General features: G+C 50.4%; 4 non-coding genes and 1 pseudogene across 4 annotated transcripts; all 5 read left to right on the top strand.

The window, feature by feature from the left end:
• The first annotated feature begins 732 nt into the window (after positions 1-732).
• On the top strand, positions 733-837 carry LOC120520554. The gene has a single exon (XR_005631878.1). It is a non-coding gene; the product is annotated as a U6 spliceosomal RNA (small nuclear RNA).
• Positions 838-2382: 1545 nt separating this feature from the next.
• On the top strand, positions 2383-2488 carry LOC120520553. Its single transcript, XR_005631877.1, has one exon. It is a non-coding gene; the product is annotated as a U6 spliceosomal RNA (small nuclear RNA).
• Positions 2489-4039: 1551 nt separating this feature from the next.
• Positions 4040-4143, top strand: LOC120520547. The gene has a single exon (XR_005631873.1). It is a non-coding gene; the product is annotated as a U6 spliceosomal RNA (small nuclear RNA).
• A 7178-nt stretch (positions 4144-11321) lies between these two features.
• LOC120520549 lies at positions 11322-11430 on the top strand. The gene has a single exon (XR_005631874.1). It is a non-coding gene; the product is annotated as a U6 spliceosomal RNA (small nuclear RNA).
• A 5993-nt stretch (positions 11431-17423) lies between these two features.
• Positions 17424-17493, top strand: LOC120520548 (annotated as a pseudogene).
• Positions 17494-19856: the final 2363 nt, after the last annotated feature.

Raw genomic sequence — 19856 nt, 5'->3', positions numbered from 1 at the left:
GCGACAAGTTCAGTTCTTGTTTGGATGGCAAAGTACGGGGAGTTTTCAAGAAAACCAGGTGTTTCTTTGTTTTCCAAGCTTCTCAAAAGACAACGGGTTCATTAACTGATGGCACTGGTTGGCTCCTGGGATCAGCAGTTTTCCCATTTCTAATTCAATCTTTAATTTCCAAGGAGGATGTAGAGTTTTACCTTTAATCATTTCTATCATTTTTATTTCTTCTAATTTTTCTCTTATTAAATGTTTATTTTTAACGGTTTAATGTTTCTTTCAGTAGGTTAGCTTCGCAGTTGATCATTTCCTATAGGGAAAAGCAGGGATTTCACGGTGCCTGTACCCATTCTCATTTCTTCTCAGTGGTGTTCCAGCCAGAAAAAAATTAACCCGGAAAGTGTTGTATACCTAGTATGAGCAAAGAAAACAACCTCTGCGGAAATTCAGCAAGTCACGGCGGCCACGCCCAAGCGACCCGCCCTGGGGGCACATCTGATATGGAATTAGCATAAAGCCAAGGTGGCCTCTCTGTGAAATTTACACTGGAAAATGGCAAAGAGAGAGGCTGGATGCTACACTGGGCATTGTCTGCTTCTTCTCCACACTGCTATTCGTGGAATTTTACCATTAGAAGAGACTGCAACCTGAGAAATAGAGCTGAACGGCCAAGCGAATTACACCACAATGGTCTGACGAGGTGGTGCATCCCCGCTTAAGCACAGAGCCTTCCCCAAATCTGTACTTGCTCAGGCAGTACATCAACTAAAATTGGAGCGATACAGAGCAGATTAGCATGGCCCCTGCAAGGATGACACGCAAAATCGTGGAAGCGCCTCTTTTCTTCCTAAATATGTCACAGGCATTTGTCATCAACGAAGATTCCTCCATTGAAGTATCACATAAAGTCAGAAAATGAAGTTTGGCTGATGCTGTACAGCGCTCCTATGAGGTTTGGGAAGATCTGTTACGGTAAAGGCAACGTTCAAAAACATTGCACTCCGTCTTGTACCTCGATCGCCAAATGCAGAAGGAGACGTGGGAAAGGAATGTGAGTTACATCTATGGTCAGCCCAATTGCCTTCCGTTTCCCGACTAATTCCAAGGTTTCAGTAGTCACTGGCTTCTTTCTTCTCTGTATCGTCGGCAAGTTTTCCCAGCCAGGAATGGGGTACTGGAAAGCCTCTTCCTGCCGGACGGTAAATCAAAATGGCTTTGTCCGATACGCGACAGTGATATTTTTTTCGAAGCGAGACGCAACATGAAGGAGTACGGAAAGAACGCCAACGGCTCTTTGTTTTAGAATCCGACGATGCTAAATCCAGACTCCTCTGATGTAGCGCATGTCCTCTCCCTTCTGAGTGTGGGAATTACGAACTACGCCAATGTTGCGTCAACCAAAGTCAGTCTTTGCTCCCTCCTTGGTGAGGATGGGGTATTTCTGCTGCTAGTAATACACAGTTTCTTCTCTCTCGGCATATGCCGTTCATGAAAATTCAGCTGCTTACTATTACGTCTCTCTCAGCGAGGATCTGGAGTTGGCGTCATGCCAGTTTTGGCCAAAGATGGCTGTCTCCGCATCAGACAACATTCTTAATGTCCAGAGAAGGAGGTCAGTGGTTGGTCTCTCCTTATTAAACACAGCAGAGATCGGAATGGTCGCGACAAGTTCAGTTCTTGTTTGGATGGCAAAGTACGGGAGTTTTCAAGAAAACCAGGTGTTTCTTTGTTTTCCAAGCTTCTCAAAAGACAACGGGTTCATTAACTGATGGCACTGGTTGGCTCCTGGGATCAGCAGTTTTCCCATTTCTAATTCAATCTTTAATTTCCAAGGAGGATGTAGAGTTTTACCTTTAATCATTTCTATCATTTTTATTTCTTCTAATTTTTCTCTTATTAAATGTTTATTTTTAACGGTTTAATGTTTCTTTCAGTAGGTTAGCTTCAGAGTTGATCATTTCCTATAGGGAAAAGCAGGGATTTCATGGTGCCTGTACCCATTCTCATTTCTTCTCAGTGGTGTTCCAGCCAGAAAAAAATTAACCCGGAAAGTGTTGTATACCTAGTATGAGCAAAGAAAACAACCTCTGTGAAATTCAGCAAGTCACGGCGGCCACGCCACAACGCCCCCCTGGGGGGCACATCTGATATGGAATTAGCATAAAGCCAAGGTGGCCTCTCTGTGAAATTTACACTGGAAAATGGCAAGGGAGAGGCTGGATGCTACACTGGGCATTGTCTGCTTCTTCTCCACACTGCTATTCGTGGAATTTTACCATTAGAAGAGACTGCAACCTGAGAAATAGAGCTGAACGCGCCGAATTACACCACAATGGTCTGACGAGGTGGTGCATCCCCCGTACTTAAGCACAGAGCCTTCTCCCCAAATCTGTACTTGCTCAGGCAGTACATCAACTAAAATTGAAGCGATACAGAGAAGATTAGCATGGCCCCTCGCAAGGATGACACGCAAAATCGTGGAAGCGCCTCTTTTCTTCCTAAATATGTCACAGGCATTTGTCACGCCAACGAAGATTCCTCCATTGAAGTATCACATAAAGTCAGAAAAATGAAGTTTGGCTGATGCTGTACAGCGCTCCTATGAGGTTTGGGAAGATCTGTTAACGGTAAAGGCAACGCTGAAAAACATTGCACTCCGTCTTGTACCTCGATCGTCAAATGCAGAAGGAGACGTGGGAAAGGAATGTGAGTTACATCTATGGTCAGCCCAATTGCCTTCCGTTTCCCGACTAATTCCAAGGTTTCAGTAGTCACTGGCTTCTTTCTTCTCTGTATCGCGGCAAGTTTTCCCAGCCAGGAATGGGGTACTGGAAAGCCTCTTCTTGCCGGACGGTAAATCAAAAATGGCTTTGTCCGATCGCGACAGTGATATTTTTTCGGCGAGACGCAACATGAAGGAGTACGGAAAGAACGCCAAGCGGCTCTTTGTTTTAGAATCCGGCGATGCTAAATCCAGACTCCTCTGATGTAGCGCATGTCCTCTCCCTTCTGAGTGTGGGAATTACGAACTACGTCAATGTTGCGCCCAACCAAAGTCAGTCTTTGCTCCCTCCTTGGTGAGGATGGGGTATTTCTGCTGCTAGTAATACACAGTTTCTTCTCTCTCGGCATATGCCGTTCATGAAAATTCAGCTGCTTACTATTACGTCTCTCTCAGCGAGGATCTGGAGTTGGCGTCATGCCAGTTTTGGCCAAAGATGGCGCTGTCTCCGCATCAGACAACATTCTTAATGTCCAGAGAAGGAGGTCAGTGGTTGGTCTCTCCTTATTAAACACAGCAGAGATCGGAATGGTGCGACAAGTTCAGTTCTTGTTTGGATGGCAAAATACGGGAGTTTTCAAGAAAACCAGGTGTTTCTTTGTTTTCCAAGCTTCTCAAAAGACAACGGGTTCATTAACTGACGGCACTGGTTGGCTCCTGGGATCAGCAGTTTTCCCATTTCTAATTCAATCTTTAATTTCCAAGGAGGATGTAGAGTTTTACCTTTAATCATTTCTATCATTTTTATTTCTTCTAATTTTTCTCTTATTAAATGTTTATTTTTAACGGTTTAATGTTTCTTTCAGTAGGTTAGCTTCGGTTGATCATTTCCTATAGGGAAAAGCAGGGATTTCACGGTGCCTGTACCCATTCTCATTTCTTCTCAGTGGTGTTCCAGCCAGAAAAAAATTAACCCGGAAAGTGTTGTATACCTAGTATGAGCAAAGAAAACAACCTCTGCGGAAATTCAGCAAGTCACGGCGCCACGCCCAAACGCCGCCCTGGGGCGGCACATCTGATATGGAATTAGCATAAAGCCAAGGTGGCCTCTCTGTGAAATTTACACTGGAAAATGGCAAAGAGAGAGGCTGGATGCTACACTGGGCATTGTCTGCTTCTTCTCCACACTGCTATTCGTGGAATTTTACCATTAGAAGAGACTGCAACCTGAGAAATAGAGCTGAACGGCCAAGCGAATTACACCACAATGGTCTGACGAGGTGGTGCATCCCCCGTACTTAAGCACAGAGCCTTCCCCCCAAATCTGTACTTGCTCAGGCAGTACATCAACTAAAATTGGAGCGATACAAAGCAGATTAGCATGGCCCCTGCAAGGATGACCAAAAAATCGGGAAGCGCTCCTCTTTTCTTCCTAAATATGTCACAGGCATTTGTCACGCCAGCGAAGATTCCTCCATTGAAGTATCACATAAAGTCAGAAAAATGAAGTTTGGCTGATGCTGTACAGCGCTCCTATGAGGTTTGGGAAGATCTGTAACGGTAAAGGCAACGCTCGAAAAACATTGCACTCCGTCTTGTACCTCGATCGTCAAATGCAGAAGGAGGCGTGGGAAAGGAATGTGAGTTACATCTATGGTCAGCCCAATTGCCTTCCGTTTCCCGACTAATTCCAAGGTTTCAGTAGTCACTGGCTTCTTTCTTCTCTGTATCGCCGGCAAGTTTTCCCAGCCAGGAATGGGGTACTGGAAAGCCTCTTCCTGCCGGACGGTAAATCAAAAATGGCTTTGTCCGATACGCGACAGTGATATTTTTTTCGAAGCGAGACGCAACATGAAGGAGTACGGAAAGAACGCCAACGGCTCTTTGTTTTAGAATCCGACGATGCTAAATCCAGACTCCTCTGATGTAGCGCATGTCCTCTCCCTTCTGAGTGTGGGAATTACGAACTACGTCAATGTTGCGCCGTCAACCAAAGTCAGTCTTTGCTCCCTCCTTGGTGAGGATGGGGTATTTCTGCTGCTAGTAATACACAGTTTCTTCTGTCTCGGCATATGCCGTTCATGAAAATTCAGCTGCTTACTATTACGTCTCTCTCAGCGAGGGGATCTGGAGTTGGCGTCATGCCAGTTTTGGCCAAAGATGGCGCTGTCTCCGCATCAGACAACATTCTTAATGTCCAGAGAAGGAGGTCAGTGGTTGGTCTCTCCTTATTAAACACAGCAGAGATCGGAATGGTCGCGACAAGTTCAGTTCTTGTTTGGATGGCAAAGTACGGGGAGTTTTCAAGAAAACCAGGTGTTTCTTTGTTTTCCAAGCTTCTCAAAAGACAACGGGTTCATTAACTGACGGCACTGGTTGGCTCCTGGGATCAGCAGTTTTCCCATTTCTAATTCAATCTTTAATTTCCAAGGAGGATGTAGAGTTTTACCTTTAATCATTTCTATCATTTTTATTTCTTCTAATTTTTCTCTTATTAAATGTTTATTTTTAACGGTTTAATGTTTCTTTCAGTAGGTTAGCTTCGCAGTTGATCATTTCCTATAGGGAAAAGCAGGGATTTCACGGTGCCTGTACCCATTCTCATTTCTTCTCAGTGGTGTTCCAGCCAGAAAAAATTAACCGGAAAGTGTTGTATACCTAGTATGAGCAAAGAAAACAACCTCTGCGGAAATTCAGCAAGTCACGGCGACCACGCAAACTTGACGCGGGGGCGCGGGCACATCTGATATGGAATTAGCATAAAGCCAAGGTGGCCTCTCTGTGAAATTTACACTGGAAAATGGCAAAGGGAGAGGCTGGATGCTACACTGGGCATTGTCTGCTTCTTCTCCACACTGCTATTCGTGGAATTTTACCATTAGAAGAGACTGCAACCTGAGAAATAGAGCTGAACGGCCAAGCGAATTACACCACAATGGTCTGACGAGGTGGTGCATCCCCCGTACTTAAGCACAGAGCCTTCCCCCCAAATCTGTACTTGCTCAGGCAGTACAGGCAACTAACATTGAGCGATACAGAGAAGATTGGCATGGCGATACAGAGAAGATTAGATGGCCTCATACTGAATGTGCGATACGAGAGAAGATTAGCCACGCGTCGCGGGAAGGTAAACAGAGAGCCCTTAAAGCGGCGCCGGGATAGAGGCAAGGCAGACAGAATAATTCAATCAATCAAGGTTTATAAAACGAAATATCAAACAATACAAAGAAATAACTATATACAATAAATAGAAATATGAAATAACTAATAGAAATCAAATACAAGAAGAAACATTAAATAACTATATACAATAAATAGAAAGAAAAACTAATAGAAATCAAACCTTATAAAAAAAAGAACATGAAATAACTATATAAAAAAGAACAATCAAAATAACTATATATAAAAATAATTAATAAAAAAAAGTATATATATAGAATAAAAAATATTGCCATACCTGTAGATGAACCCCAAAAATTTAAAAAAAAGACAATTGAGAGAGAGAGGGCCTGCCAGTCTTTTTGCAAAGTTTGGGAAAAAAAAAAAAAAAATAAAAACAGCTTGGGAGGGGAGGCCCCTTGATAACATATAAAAGTGATCATTTGAAAAAGTTTGGGAAAAAAAAAAAAAAAGTAAAACACGAAAAGGAAGGAGGCCTCCTTGCCATCATTTGAAAAAGATTGAAAAAAAAGAAAAAAACACTTGAAAAAAAGGGGGTCCCGTAACATATAAAGTGCCAGTCATTTGAAAAGTTGGAAAAAAAAAAAAAAAAAATAAAAAAAACCCAAAAAGGACGGGGGCCTCCTTCCAAAATAAAAAGTGCCAGTAATTTAAAGGTTGGGAAAAAAAAAAAAAGTAAAACAGCTTAAAAAAGGGAAAATGGGGGCCCCCCCTTTCTGCCAACAGAAAAAGGTCCAATTATATATATATATAAAAAAAAAAATAAATAAAAAAAAAAGAAATTTTGGCTCCCAAGTTTAAAAAAACAAAAAAATTTATTGGCAACCCCCCCGACGTTTTTTTTTTCCCTCCGTTTTCCGCCACCACCCTCGGGTTTGCGGCGGGCGGGGGAAAAAAAGTTCCCCCAAACTGGCTGGGCGAATTTTTTTTTTTCCCGGAAGCCTTACATATGTATGCTTCAATCTTTTTTTTTTTTTTTGGGAGGTTTCCCTTTGCTGTTGCCATCGTCCGCCCCCTGTTTTTCCCGCCGCCAGGCAGTGGTGCGGGGTATTGGGGGTCCCCCCTGGGTGGAAGGGGGAGGACTGGCAGTGTCAGCGGGGGGGGAGGGGTGGCTGGGGGGGGGGGCTTCATGGCCGGGGGTGCGTGGTTTTCCCCCCACGGGGCCCCCGCGTCCCCGCGTTCCGCCCCGGATAGTAAAGGGCGGGTCGGGGAGTGATTGTCCCCCGGACTCCCGGGGGCCCGTGGGTGGGGCTTGGCAGGGGGGGCCAGTAGCAAGGGGCCAGCTTTGGGGGGCAGCCAAACCCAGATCCCGTTGAAGCCCCCGGGTGCGAGTGTAGGCCTACAGGGACAGAAAGAAAAAAAGTCAGGGTGGGAGGAGGGAGGGGGGGGGAGGAGAGCAGCATGGTGGATTGTCGGCGGTGTATTACCATTGTGCCAGTGTTTTGATTGGGGAATAACGGGATTGAGTCTGGGCCGGGATACCGATTTTGGAGGATGTTTTCGGATGCAGTTTAATCCGCATCACAGCTCCCAGCGATTCACCCTCACCCCCAATAGGGTTCCCGGGGTGAATCCGGGACAGTTTACAAACGGCTCCACAAGGCGGCTGATGTTTGGCATCGCGGCCCCCGGCCGACCCCTACACCTACAACATTCGGGGGCCCAGAGAGAGAGAGAGAGAGAGAGAAAAGGGGAAGAAGAGAGAGAGGGGGGCCCGGGGGCAGCCGTCAGTCAGTCAGTCATCCCGAACCCAAATAAAGGATAGGGGCCACACCAAAGAGGGTTGATCACTTCTTTTAAAGCTCCCCCCGGGGGACACTGGGTGCGAGTGCTTGGCGGGGGCCCCCCCTCACCAGTCTTTCCTGGTAGGGGGCGGAAGGAACGGGGGCCGAGCCCGGCAATGTTCCCCAGAGGGGGGCGATGCCGCCCTTGTGCCCCCGTAGGCGGGTGGGAGCTTGCAGCCAAGGCCGGGTTGACCAGGGCTGGTAACCTGGGTCATTGTCATTTCCCAAGGCCTTTTTTGGGGGGAAGGGGCAAAAGGAGAAGGGGGAGCACTCATCAGATATTCCACAGGTATAGCACAACTTGTCAGGAGACACTTCCCAGTTTTGGGGGACCTGTTTTTGGGCCCGCCCCAGGGAGGTCTCCTGGTGGCTGGCCCAGACTGTGGGCCCCCGATGGGGATCCGACTGGGACCTGACGGCCCCGGGGTTGTTGGGCAAGTCCCCCCAAGGGCCCGAAGGCGGTGTTGCCCAACTTCCTCTTCCAGGCCCCACCTCTTGGCCCCCTCATCCACACTTGGCGTCCTGTCAGTCCCATCCGGGGCCGGGGATCCCCCCCCATCACTTCCCCCATGAGGTCTCGAAACAGGTACTGGATCCAATAAGCTCACCTGTGAAAAGGCAACTTTATAAAATAAAAAGGTGGGACGGGGGGAAAAAACGATAAGACAGACAGAGGGGCTCCGCCCCCACCAGTTTTCCTGGGGCCGGGTGTAATCAAAAAGACCCCTTGATAAAAAAATCTCGCTCGCTTTTGGGGGGCTGGAGTTGGCCACGAGCAGACCATATCCGGTCTGCTCCCTCCACCTTGTCCCGCAGGGTTTTCCGTTCCCCCAGGCAGGCCTTCCAGCAGGTAGGCCTGAAAGGGGGCCTATTTCCTGAAGGCCTGAAAGACACAATGGGGGGAGAGAGAGAGAGAGAGAGAGAGAGAGAGAGAAAAAAATGTAATACCACCCTCCCTGCCAAACGGGTCAAAAGTACAGGTTTCTGGGCACCCTTACCAGGTATGAAGCGGCCCAGTGCGGGGGAAACGATCAACGGTTGAACCCGCCCCCTGCCCCGGCAGCGTGATCCCCTTTGACCAGCTGCCCGGTTCAAACGGTGGGGTGGGGTCCGGATGGTGGAGGGGGGCCCTCTGATTTTTCCAGATTTCCTGGATCTTTGCGTAAAAAAGGGGACACCCATTTTCAGTGGCATCCCGGGGCCTCCAGCACCCGCAATGACCCCGGCCCAGCCCCCCGCCCGGCGGGGGGGGCCAGTGGGGCCAGCTCCTTTCGGGATCTTTCGACCCCGGGCCTGGGATCGTTCCCCCCCACCAGCCCTGGCGTGGCCCCGGGGGGCGCTCCCTGTCCCACTCAAAGAGGCAAAAACGAGACGCCCATGAAAATTTAATGGGGGGGTGGTCTCCGTGGTAAACCCCCGGCCGCAAGCGTGGACGGTGCCCCGCGGACCGCACCACCACCCTTTCCCCCACTGGGGAAAAGGGGGACCCCTTGGGAGGGCCCCCCGGGGAACGGGCCCCCGGTAAAAGGGGCCGGGGACACCTGGCACCCGGTATGGCCCATCCCCCGGTGGCCAGGGGGTGGGGCCGCCCCTCGGCTGCAGGGGGGCTGATAAGGCCCTCCGTCGGGGCCCCCGTTGGTCACCCAGGCTGTGTTCCTGCGCCCCAGCGAGTTTCTTGGTCACCGAACAATGAAAGGAAGGCGACAGTAAGCGGGAAAGGGAAAGGGAAAGGGAAAGGGAAAGGGAAAGGGAAGGAAGGAGGGGGACGGCTTTGCCACCTTCTTGGTTAGTCCATCTTCAGGATTGGCAAAGATGGGGTGATCCGCCCTTGATCTCATCTATCCTGGCCCCCCCCCGGCCCAAAACCGGGAGGGGGCTAGCCACGGGGCAGGGGTCACCCCCCGGTAAAAGGGCCGCCAGTTTTTGGCCCCTTGGGGCGGGGCGGGACGGGCCCCCGGGGCCCCTTGGGGGGGGTTCACCCCTCGCGCGCGGATCCTTTTTAAAAAACGGGTGGGCCCCCGGGTACCTGGGGGGCCCTCCCTTGGCCCGCGCCGAATAGGAAGCTGGAAACACCCCCGGTGGGGTTGCAGGATGGCCGGGGCCCCCCCACCCCGACCCCGGCACTCGGGGTACCCGTGGCCAGAAGTACCATCCGCTGTATCCAGGACCCTCCGGGGGCCCTGTAACCCGGCTCCGACAACCTGTGGCTCCCGGGTGGGAAGCTTAGCCCACAGCGGTAGATCCACAGGAAAAAAGGGCCCTAAAAAAAGGTTGGCCGATTGGGGGCGGGAGGTGCATTGGGGGCCGGGGAGAAACCAAAAGCAAGGTTGGAGGTCAGCACAGGCTTTCCGTCCTTGCCAGTGGTAAAAAAGGGCCGGCTTACCCACTTGTGCTGTTCCTGGTATGTCCACCCCAGGCAAAGTAGCTGGTGTTGAGAGCAACACAGACAGACAGACAGACAGACAGACAGACAAGACAGAGACAAGTCCACCAAAAAACAAAAAGTACAGGGCTCTTCACCAAATGATTCATACAAGCCATCCTTTTAACTCACCCCCTAGAAGGTCGCGAGCGCTTCCGGATCTTGTTGACTGGAGGCACTGGCCCTCATTGTGCAGACTGGGAGGTGAGTGTGGGAATTGTTTACAATCAAAATAAAGGAACAAAAAGTGGGCCACCCCATTTCCGGGTGGTTCACTCCAGTTCCAGTTCCATCTCGGCATATGCCGTTCATGAAAATTCAGCTGCTTACTATTACGTCTCTCTCAGCGAGGGATCTGGAGTTAGGCGTCATGCCAGTTTTGGCCAAAGATGGCGCTGTCTCCGCATCAGACAACATTCTTAATGTCCAGAGAAGGAGGTCAGTGGTTGGTCTCTCCTTATTAAACACAGCAGAGATCGGAATGGTCGCGACAAGTTCAGTTCTTGTTTGGATGGCAAAGTACGGGGAGTTTTCAAGAAAACCAGGTGTTTCTTTGTTTTCCAAGCTTCTCAAAAGACAACGGGTTCATTAACTGGGGCACTGGTTGGCTCCTGGGATCAGCAGTTTTCCCATTTCTAATTCAATCTTTAATTTCCAAGGAGGATGTAGAGTTTTACCTTTAATCATTTCTATCATTTTTATTTCTTCTAATTTTTCTCTTATTAAATGTTTATTTTAACGGTTTAATGTTTCTTTCAGTAGGTTAGCTTAGAGTTGATCATTTCCTATAGGGAAAAGCAGGGATTTCACGGTGCCTGTACCCATTCTCATTTCTTCTCAGTGGTGTTCCAGCCAGAAAAAAATTAACCCGGAAAGTGTTGTATACCTAGTATGAGCAAAGAAAACAACCTCTGCGGAAATTCAGCAAGTCACGGCGGCCACGCCCACAACGCACCGCCCTGGGGCACACATCTGATATGGAATTAGCATAAAGCCAAGGTGGCCTCTCTGTGAAATTTACACTGGAAAATGGCAAAGAGAGAGGCTGGATGCTACACTGGGCATTGTCTGCTTCTTCTCCACACTGCTATTCGTGGAATTTTACCATTAGAAGAGACTGCAACCTGAGAAATAGAGCTGAACGCCAAGCAAATTACACCACAATGGTCTGACGAGGTGGTGCATCCCCCGTACTTAAGCACAGAGCCTTCTCCCCAAATCTGTACTTGCTCAGGCAGTACATCAACTAAAATTGGAGCGATACAGAGAAGATTAGCATGGCCCCTGGGCAAAAAATGTAAGCCAATCTTCGTGACGGAAGAAGGCCAGTTGGTGTGCGGAGCCGGTGCTTTGCAGTGCGGAGCCGGGTCCGTAAAAGGAAAGAGGCGGACGCATGCTAGATTAGCCACGCGGTGCGGAAGGTAAACAGAGAGCCCTTAAAGCGTGGCGGGATAGAGAGCAAGGCAGACAGAGCGATTCAATCAATCAAGGTTTATAAAAGCGAAATATCAAACAATACAAGAGAAATAACTATATACAATAAATAGAACATGAAATAACTAATAGAAATCAAACACTTATCAAAAAAAGAACATGAAATAACTATATGCATGAAAGAACAATACGAAATAACTATATAGTAAAAATAATTAATGAAAAAAGTATATATATAGAATAAAAAATATTGCCATACCTGTAGATGAAGCCCAAAATTAAAAAGACAATTGAGAGAGAGAGGCCTGCCAGTCATTTGCAAAGATTGGAAAAAAAAAAAAAAGTAAAAACAGCTTGAAAAAGGAAGGAGGCCTCCTTGCCAGTCATTTGCAAAGATTGCAAAAAAAAGTAAAACAGCAACGAAAAGGACGGAGGCCTCCTTGAGAACATATAAAGTGCCAGTCATTTGCAAAGATTGTAAAAAAAAAAAGTAAAAAAAAAAGCTTAAAAAAGGACGGAGGCCTCCTTGCCAAAATACAAAGTGCCAGTAATTTGCAAAGGTTGGGGGGAAAAAAAAAAAAAAGTAAAGCAACTTCAAAATGAAATGAAGCAGGCCTCCCTTTCTGCCAACAGATAAAGTGCCGAGGCAGTTATATATATATAATAAAAAAAAAAAAAATAAATAAAAAAAAAGCAACGTATGGGCTCCATCTACAGATTAAAAAAAACAAAAATTAATTTATTGGCAATCCCCCCCTGCACGTTTTTGTTTTTCCCTCCGCTTCCGCCAGCCACTCCTCGATGGTTTTGCCGGCTGGCGTGGAGCAAAAGAATCCCCAAACTGGCTGTGGCCGAACTCTTTGGTTTTTGCCGCCACAGCTCTTACATATGTTGTTTTCCAATCTTTTTCTTTGTTTGGGGAGGATTCCTTGCTGTCGTGCCTCGCTCCGCCTCCTGCTTTTTCTTCCGCCGCCAGGCAGTGGTGCGTGGTATTGAGGGTCCTGCCTGGCGGTGGAAGCGGAGGACTGGCAGTGTCAGCCGGCGGGAGAGTGGCTGGGTGGCGGGGGCTTCATGTGGCACGGGGGGGTGCACAACGATGGCTGGTGCCACATCCACGGGGCCCCGACGTCGCTCGCGTTGCCTGACCGGATAGGTTAGGGCGGGTCAGGAAGTGGAGTGATTGTGCAGCGGACTGCTCGGGGCCCGTGGGTGGTGGGCGGTGAGGTGGGCTCAGTAGCAAGGGCCGAGCTGGTTGGCAGGGGCACGGCCAACTCCAGATCCCGCCGTTGAAGCTCCCTGGTGCGAGTGTAGTGCCTACAGGGACAGAAAGCAAAGAAAGTCACGGTGGGAGGGAGGGAGGGAGGGAGGAGAGCAGCATGGTGGATTGTACTTGTGCAGTGTGTACTTACCATTGTGCCAGTGTCGCGTTGATTGAGGGGAATAACTGGATTCGAGTCTGGGCCAGGAGTACCGAGTTTGTGAGGATGTTTTCCGGATGCAGATGTAATCCCACATCAGCTGCCCAGCGATTCACCCTCACGCCGCAGATGGTGGTTCCTTCGGGGTGAATCCTGGACAGCTCTACACAAACGGCCTCCAAGGCGGCTGATGTTTAGCATCTGTGCGGCTTGGCCGCCAGCCGACCATACACCTACAACATTCAGGGGGCGAGAGAGAGAGAGAGAGAGAGAGAGAGAGAGAGAGACAGACAGAGAGAGAGTCAGTCAGTCAGTCAGTCAGTCATGCCATCGATATCCAATCAAAAGGATAGAGGCCACACCAAAGAGGTTGATCACTTACGTCGTCAGGCTCTCCACTCCCGGTGTGACACTGGTGTGCGAGTGCTTGCGTCGAACCTCTGCACCAGTCTTTCCTGGTAGCGTGGCGGAAGCGAACTGGGGCCTTGTCGCCCTCGGCAATCGCGTTCCCAGAGGGTGGCGATGTCCGCCCTTGCTGCTGCCGTCCACGTGGGCGTGGTGGCAGCAGAGCGGAGACTCAAGGCCAGGTTGACCACGTGCTGGTAACCTGGGTCATTATCAGTTCCAAGGCTATGCTGTTGGGGAAGAAGAGCAAAAGTGAGAAAGGAGCACTCATCAGATATTCCACAGGTATAGCACAACTTGTCAGGAGACACTTACCAGCTTGTGGGACCTGCTTTGAGTGGCCTGCTCCAGGGGAGGTCTCCTGGTCGGCTGGCCCAGACTGTGAGCGCCGATGGCAGGATGCGACTGGGACCTGACAGACGACAGCGGTTGTTGGGCGAAGTCCTCCTCAAGGCCGAAAACGGTGTTGTCCAGAGCTTCCTCTTCCAGGCCCTCGACCTCTTGGAAGCCCTCATCCCACCACACTGTCGTGCGTCGTCCGTGTCAGTCCCATCCGGGCGTCCGGGATCCCTGCCCATCACTTCCTCCAGCACTCGACCGGTCTGCGAAAACAGGTACTGGATACCAATGAGCTCACCTGTGAAAAGGGGCAACTGTTATAAAATGAAAAGGTGGGACGGAGGGAGAAACAGATAAGACAGACAGACAGACAGCTCGGCGCCTGCCTCACCAGTGTACTTCGCAGGCCGGGTGTAATCAACAACGAGCTTCCTATGATATAAAATCTACGCTCAGCTCGTTGGTGGAGTGCTGGAGTTGGCCACTGTAGCAGACCATATATCGGTCTGCTCCCTCCACTGCTTGTGCCGCCGGTCTTCGTTCCACAGCGTCAGGCCTTCCGGCAGGTAGGCCTGAAAGTGAGCACTCGCTGAAGTGCCTGAAAGACACAATGAGGGAGAGAGAGAGAGAGAGAGAGATAAGATGTAATGCCACCCACTCCCTCGCACAACACAGGTCAAAAGTACAGGTTTCTGGGCACCCTTACCAGGTATGAAGCGGTCCAGATGCAGGTGGAACGACTCCAACGAAGTTGAACCTGGCAGCACACCTGAACACCGGCAGCGTGATCCCCCCTTTGACCAGCTGCCCGGTCTGCATGTACAGGTGCACGCCAGGTGGGTCCTGGATGCAGTGGAGGTGGCGCCTCTGAGTTTTCCAGATTTCCTGGATCTTGTCGCGGTCCAAAACCGGGACACCCATGTTGTCAGTGGCATCCCCGAAGGCCTCCAGCATCTCGTCAATGAGCCGGCCAGTCTCCTGCACGTGTCGCGTGTGCGGCGGCGGCAGTGGCGGGCCAGCTCCTTTAACGGGATCTTTCCGTAGCCGGAGCCTCGGGGATCGTTCCCCGCCTCACCAGCCCTGGCCAGTCGCAGCCGGGCGACGTCTCCCTGGTCCCACTCAAAGAGGCAGAGCGAGAGGCGCGCCATGAACAGGCTATATAGTGGGTGGCTCTCCGTGGTGACACCGGCGCAAAGCGTCGCATCAGGTGCCACCGCGTGCGAGCCGCACCACCAGCTGTTCCCACTGGTGGAATAAGAGGGACACCTTGGAGGGTCCCCGTGGAACAACAGTCTCGGGTCCGTGAGGACCAGAGGCGGGGACACACTGGCATCGCGCGTATGCGCGCGCATCAGCCCGGTGGCCATGGGGTGCAGGCCAGCGCCCGGCTGCGAGTGAGGACGCTGATAAGGACCTGGCGTGCTTTCGTTCCCACGCTTGGTCACTTCAGGCTGCTGTTCCTGCCGCGGCACCGGCGAGTTTCTTGGTCACCTGAACAATGAAAGGAAGAGCGACAGTAAGCAGGAAGGAAGGAAGGAAGGAAGGAAGGAGGGAGAGAGGAGCAGGCGATATGCTCACCTTCTTGGTTGAGTCCATCTTCAGGATTGAGCCAAAGATGGAGGTGATCCGGCCCTTGATCTCATCTATCCTCGAAGCCACCTCCCTGGCATAGACGGACAACAACCACTTTGTACTGGGCACCGGGGTCATCAGCGGTAGAAGCAGCGAGGCCGCAGGTGGCTCGACACCCGGTGTGATAAATTTGGTGGCCGCGTACATGAACTTTTTGGACCGCTTCAACCAGGAGCTGGTGTGCTGCTCGAGCAGATATCTGCGCAGCCGGGTGGCCCCATTGCCCAGCGTGCGCTCCTTCATCTGCCCAATCAGCTTTACGTCGCAGGATAACCTGTGTTAGACAGAACAGAGACGTTAGGACTGCCCGTGTACCTGTGGAGAGTTGACCTAGCCTTCAGAGACTCCTTGTCTGACCTGTAAGTCAGGATAGCTGGAAAGTCATCCCGGTGGGTGTGGTGCAGCTGATCCAGGATATCCTGCGACCAGCCCGCCACCTTCTTCCTGCAGCGCCGGCACTCTAGGTACTCCGTGGCCATGAAGTACCATCCGTCTGTATCCAGGACCCTCCGGACGGTCCTGTAGAGTCCGGCTCCCGACAACCTGTGGCTGCACGCGCCGTGCAGGACAGCTGTAGCCCACATGCGATACGGCATCCACAGGAAGAACGAGCGCTGAAAAAGGTGTCGGCCGATGTCGGGGCTGGAGGTGCTGCGTTGCGGGGCGGGAGGAAACCACAAGGCGAAGGTTGGAGGTCAGCACAGGCTTTCCGTCCTTGCCAGTGGTGAAAAGGGCCCGGCTTACCCACTTGTGCTGTTCCTTGGGTAATGTACTCCTCCAGCCCTCGGGCAAAAGTAGCTGTGTGTGTGAGAGAGACAGACAGACAGACAGACAGACAGACAGAGACAGAGACAGAGAGCATGACCAACACAAAAACAAACAAAAAGAATCAGACAGGGCCTCTTCCTTTCCCGGCAATGCAATTCATACAAACGCATCCTTTTAACTCACCTCTCTCCTGGCTACAGATAGCGTTTGCGAAGGCTGCTTTCCCGGATCAGCCGTCGGTTGGGAGCGCTGGGATGGCACTGGCCCTCTACTGGTTGCAGACTGGGAGGTAGATGCTGTGGAAGGTTGTTTACAAATTCAAACAAATAACAGGTTAAACAGAAAAAGTGAAGGAGCCACCACCAGTTTCCATGGGTGGCTGTCACTTACCAACCTCCAGCTCCATGCTGGCGGCAGCAACGTCATCCGGAATCTGGCGCACGGAGGCTGCTGCAGAGAAGCTGGGGAGCAGCGGTGGTGGTTTTGGGGCGGGAGGAGGTTTCTGCTGCCTTAGCTCGTCTCTTACCGCACATAGAGCTGGAGGCGCATGCATCCTGAGTGCCGACTTTGGTGGTCTGACGCCTGAGCCATTTGATGTAACTGCATTGGGGTACAACAGCAGAAACGGTAACACTTGAACAAATGGAAGCAGGGTCCCACTACCTTGCTGGGCCCTTCCCCTCAGACCCCACCCAAAATTCTTTTTCTCACCTCTTGGCCTCCGGATCTGCTGTATTGTAAAGGGCCTCAAACGTCAGGTGTCCGTGTTGGCCGAAGCCGACGAGCCTCTTGCCCTCGTCCGGGCCCCAGCCGACCGTCTCCCCGTCGGCGGATGGCGCCTTCGCCGGGGAAAGAGCCAGGCGTAGGACTCGCAGTTGATCATTTCCTATAGGGAAAAGCAGGGATTTCACGGTGCCTGTACCCATTCTCATTTCTTCTCAGTGGTGTTCCAGCCAGAAAAAAATTAACCCGGAAAGTGTTGTATACCTAGTATGAGCAAAGAAAACAACCTCTGCGGAAATTCAGCAAGTCACGGCGGCCACGCCCACAAACGCGGCCCGCCCTGGGGCGGGGCACATCTGATATGGAATTAGCATAAAGCCAAGGTGGCCTCTCTGTGAAATTTACACTGGAAAATGGCAAAGAGAGGCTGGATGCTACACTGGGCATTGTCTGCTTCTTCTCCACACTGCTATTCGTGGAATTTTACCATTAGAAGAGACTGCAACCTGAGAAATAGAGCTGAACGGCCAAGCGAATTACACCACAATGGTCTGATGAGGTGGTGCCTCCCCCGTACTTAAGCACAGAGACTTCCCCCCAAATCTGTACTTGCTCAGGCAGTACATCAACTAAAATTGGAGCGATACAGAGAAGATTAGCATGGCCCCTGCGCAAAAAATGTAAGTGGCCAGAAGGCCAGTTGGTGTGCGGAGCCGGTGCTTTGCCGGTCGCGGGCGGGTCCGTAAAATGAGAAAGGCGGACGCATGCTAGATTAGCCACGCGGTCGCTGGAAGGTAAACAGAGAGCCCTTAAAGCGGCGCGGATAGAGGCAAGGCAGACAGAACGATTCAATCAATCAAGGTTTATAAAACGAAATATCAAACAATACAAGAGAAATAACTATATACAATAAATAGAACATGAAATAACTAATAGAAATCAAATACAAGAAGAAACATTAAATAACTATATACAATAAATAGAACATGAAATAACTAATAGAAATCAAACACTTATCAAAAAAAGAACATGAAATAACTATATGCATGAAAGAACAATACGAAATAACTATATAGTAAAAATAATTAATGAAAAAAGTATATATATAGAATAAAAATATTGCCATACCTGTAGATGAAGCCCAAAATTAAAAAGACAATTGAGAGAGAGAGCCTGCCAGTCATTTGCAAAGATTGGAAAAAAAAAAAAAAAGTAAAAACAGCTTGAAAAAGGAAGGAGGCCTCCTTGCCAGTCATTTGCAAAGATTGCAAAAAAAGTAAAAACAGCTTGAAAAAGGACGGAGGCCTCCTTGATAACATATAAAGTGCCAGTCATTTGCAAAGATTGGAAAAAAAAAAAAAAAGTAAAAACAGCTTGAAAAAGGACGGAGGCCTCCTTGATAACATATAAAGTGCCAGTCATTTGCAAAGATTGTAAAAAAAAAAAAGTAAAAACAGCTTAAAAAAGGACGGAGGCCTCCTTGCCAAAATACAAAGTGCCAGTAATTTGCAAAGGTTGGGGGAAAAAAAAAAAAAAGTAAAACAGCTTCAAAATGAAATGAAGCAGGCCTCCCTTTCTGCCAACAGATAAAGTGCCAGGCAGTTATATATATATATAAAAAAAAATAAATAAATAAAAAAAAAGCAACGTATGGGCTCCATCTACAGATTAAAAAAAACAAAAATTAATTTATTGGCAATCCCCCCCTGCACGCTTTTGTTTTTCCCTCCGCTTTTCCGCCAGCCACTCCTCGATGGTTTTGCCGGCTGACGTGGAGCAAAAGAATTCCCCCCCAAACTGGCTGTGGCCGAACTCTTTGGTTTTTTGCCGGCCACAGCTCTTACATATGTATGCTTCAATCTTTTTTCTTTGTTTGGGGAGGATTCCTTGCTGTCGTGCCAGCTCGTCCGCCTCCTGCTTTTTCTTCCGCCGCCAGGCAGTGGTGCGTGGTATTGAGGGTCCTGCCTGCGGCGGTGGAAGCGGAGGACTGGCAGTGTCAGCCGGCGGGGAGAGTGGCTGGGTGGCGGGGGCTTCATGTGGCACGGGGTGCTACGATGGCTGGTGCCACATCCACGGGCCCCGACGTCGCTGTGCGTTGCCTGACCGGATAGGTCAGGCGGGTCAGGAAGTGGAGTGATTGTGCAGCGGACTGCTCGGGGCCCGTGGGTCGTGGGCGTGTGGCAGGGTGGGCTCAGTAGCAAGGGCCGAGCTGGTTGGCAGGGGCACGGCCAACTCCAGATCCCGCCGTTGAAGCTCCCTGGTGCGAGTGTAGTGCCTACAGGGACAGAAAGCAAAGAAAGTCACGGTGGGAGGGAGGGAGGGAGGAGAGCAGCATGGTGGATTGTACTTGTGCAGTGTGTACTTACCATTGTGCCAGTGTGCGTTGATTGAGGGGGAATAACTGGATTCGAGTCTGGGCCAGGAGTACCGAGTTTGTGAGGATGTTTTCCGGATGCAGATGTAATCCGCATCACAGCTGCCCAGCGATTCACCCTCACGCCGCAGATGGTGGTTCCTTCGGGGTGAATCCTGGACAGCTCTACACAAACGGCCTCCACAAGGCGGCTGATGTTTGGCATCTGTGCGGCTTGGCCGCCTTGGCCGACCATACACCTACAACATTCAGGGGGCCGAGAGAGAGAGAGAGAGAGAGAGAGAGAGAGACAGACAGAGAGAGAGTCAGTCAGTCAGTCAGTCAGTCATGCCATCGATATCCAATCAAAAGGATAGAGGCCACACCAAAGAGGTTGATCACTTACCGTCGCAAGCTCTCCACTCCCGGTGTGACACTGGTGTGCGAGTGCTTGCGTCGGAACCTCCCTGCACCAGTCTTTCCTGGTAGCGTGGCGGAAAGCGAACTGGGGCCTTGTCGCCCTCCAATCGCGTTCCCAGAGGGTGGCGATGTCCGCCACTTGCTGCTGCGTCACGTAGGCGTGGTGGCGGCAGCGAGACTCAAGGCCAGGTTGACCACGTGCTGGTAACCTGGGTCATTGTCAGTTCCAAGGCTATGCTGTTGGGGGGAAGAGAGCAAAAGTGAG

The sequence above is a fragment of the Polypterus senegalus genome, unplaced genomic scaffold (genome assembly GCF_016835505.1).
Source record: "Polypterus senegalus isolate Bchr_013 unplaced genomic scaffold, ASM1683550v1 scaffold_4412, whole genome shotgun sequence".
Classification (NCBI taxonomy): domain Eukaryota; kingdom Metazoa; phylum Chordata; class Cladistia; order Polypteriformes; family Polypteridae; genus Polypterus; species Polypterus senegalus.
This window is presented reverse-complemented; position numbering and strand designations above follow the sequence as displayed.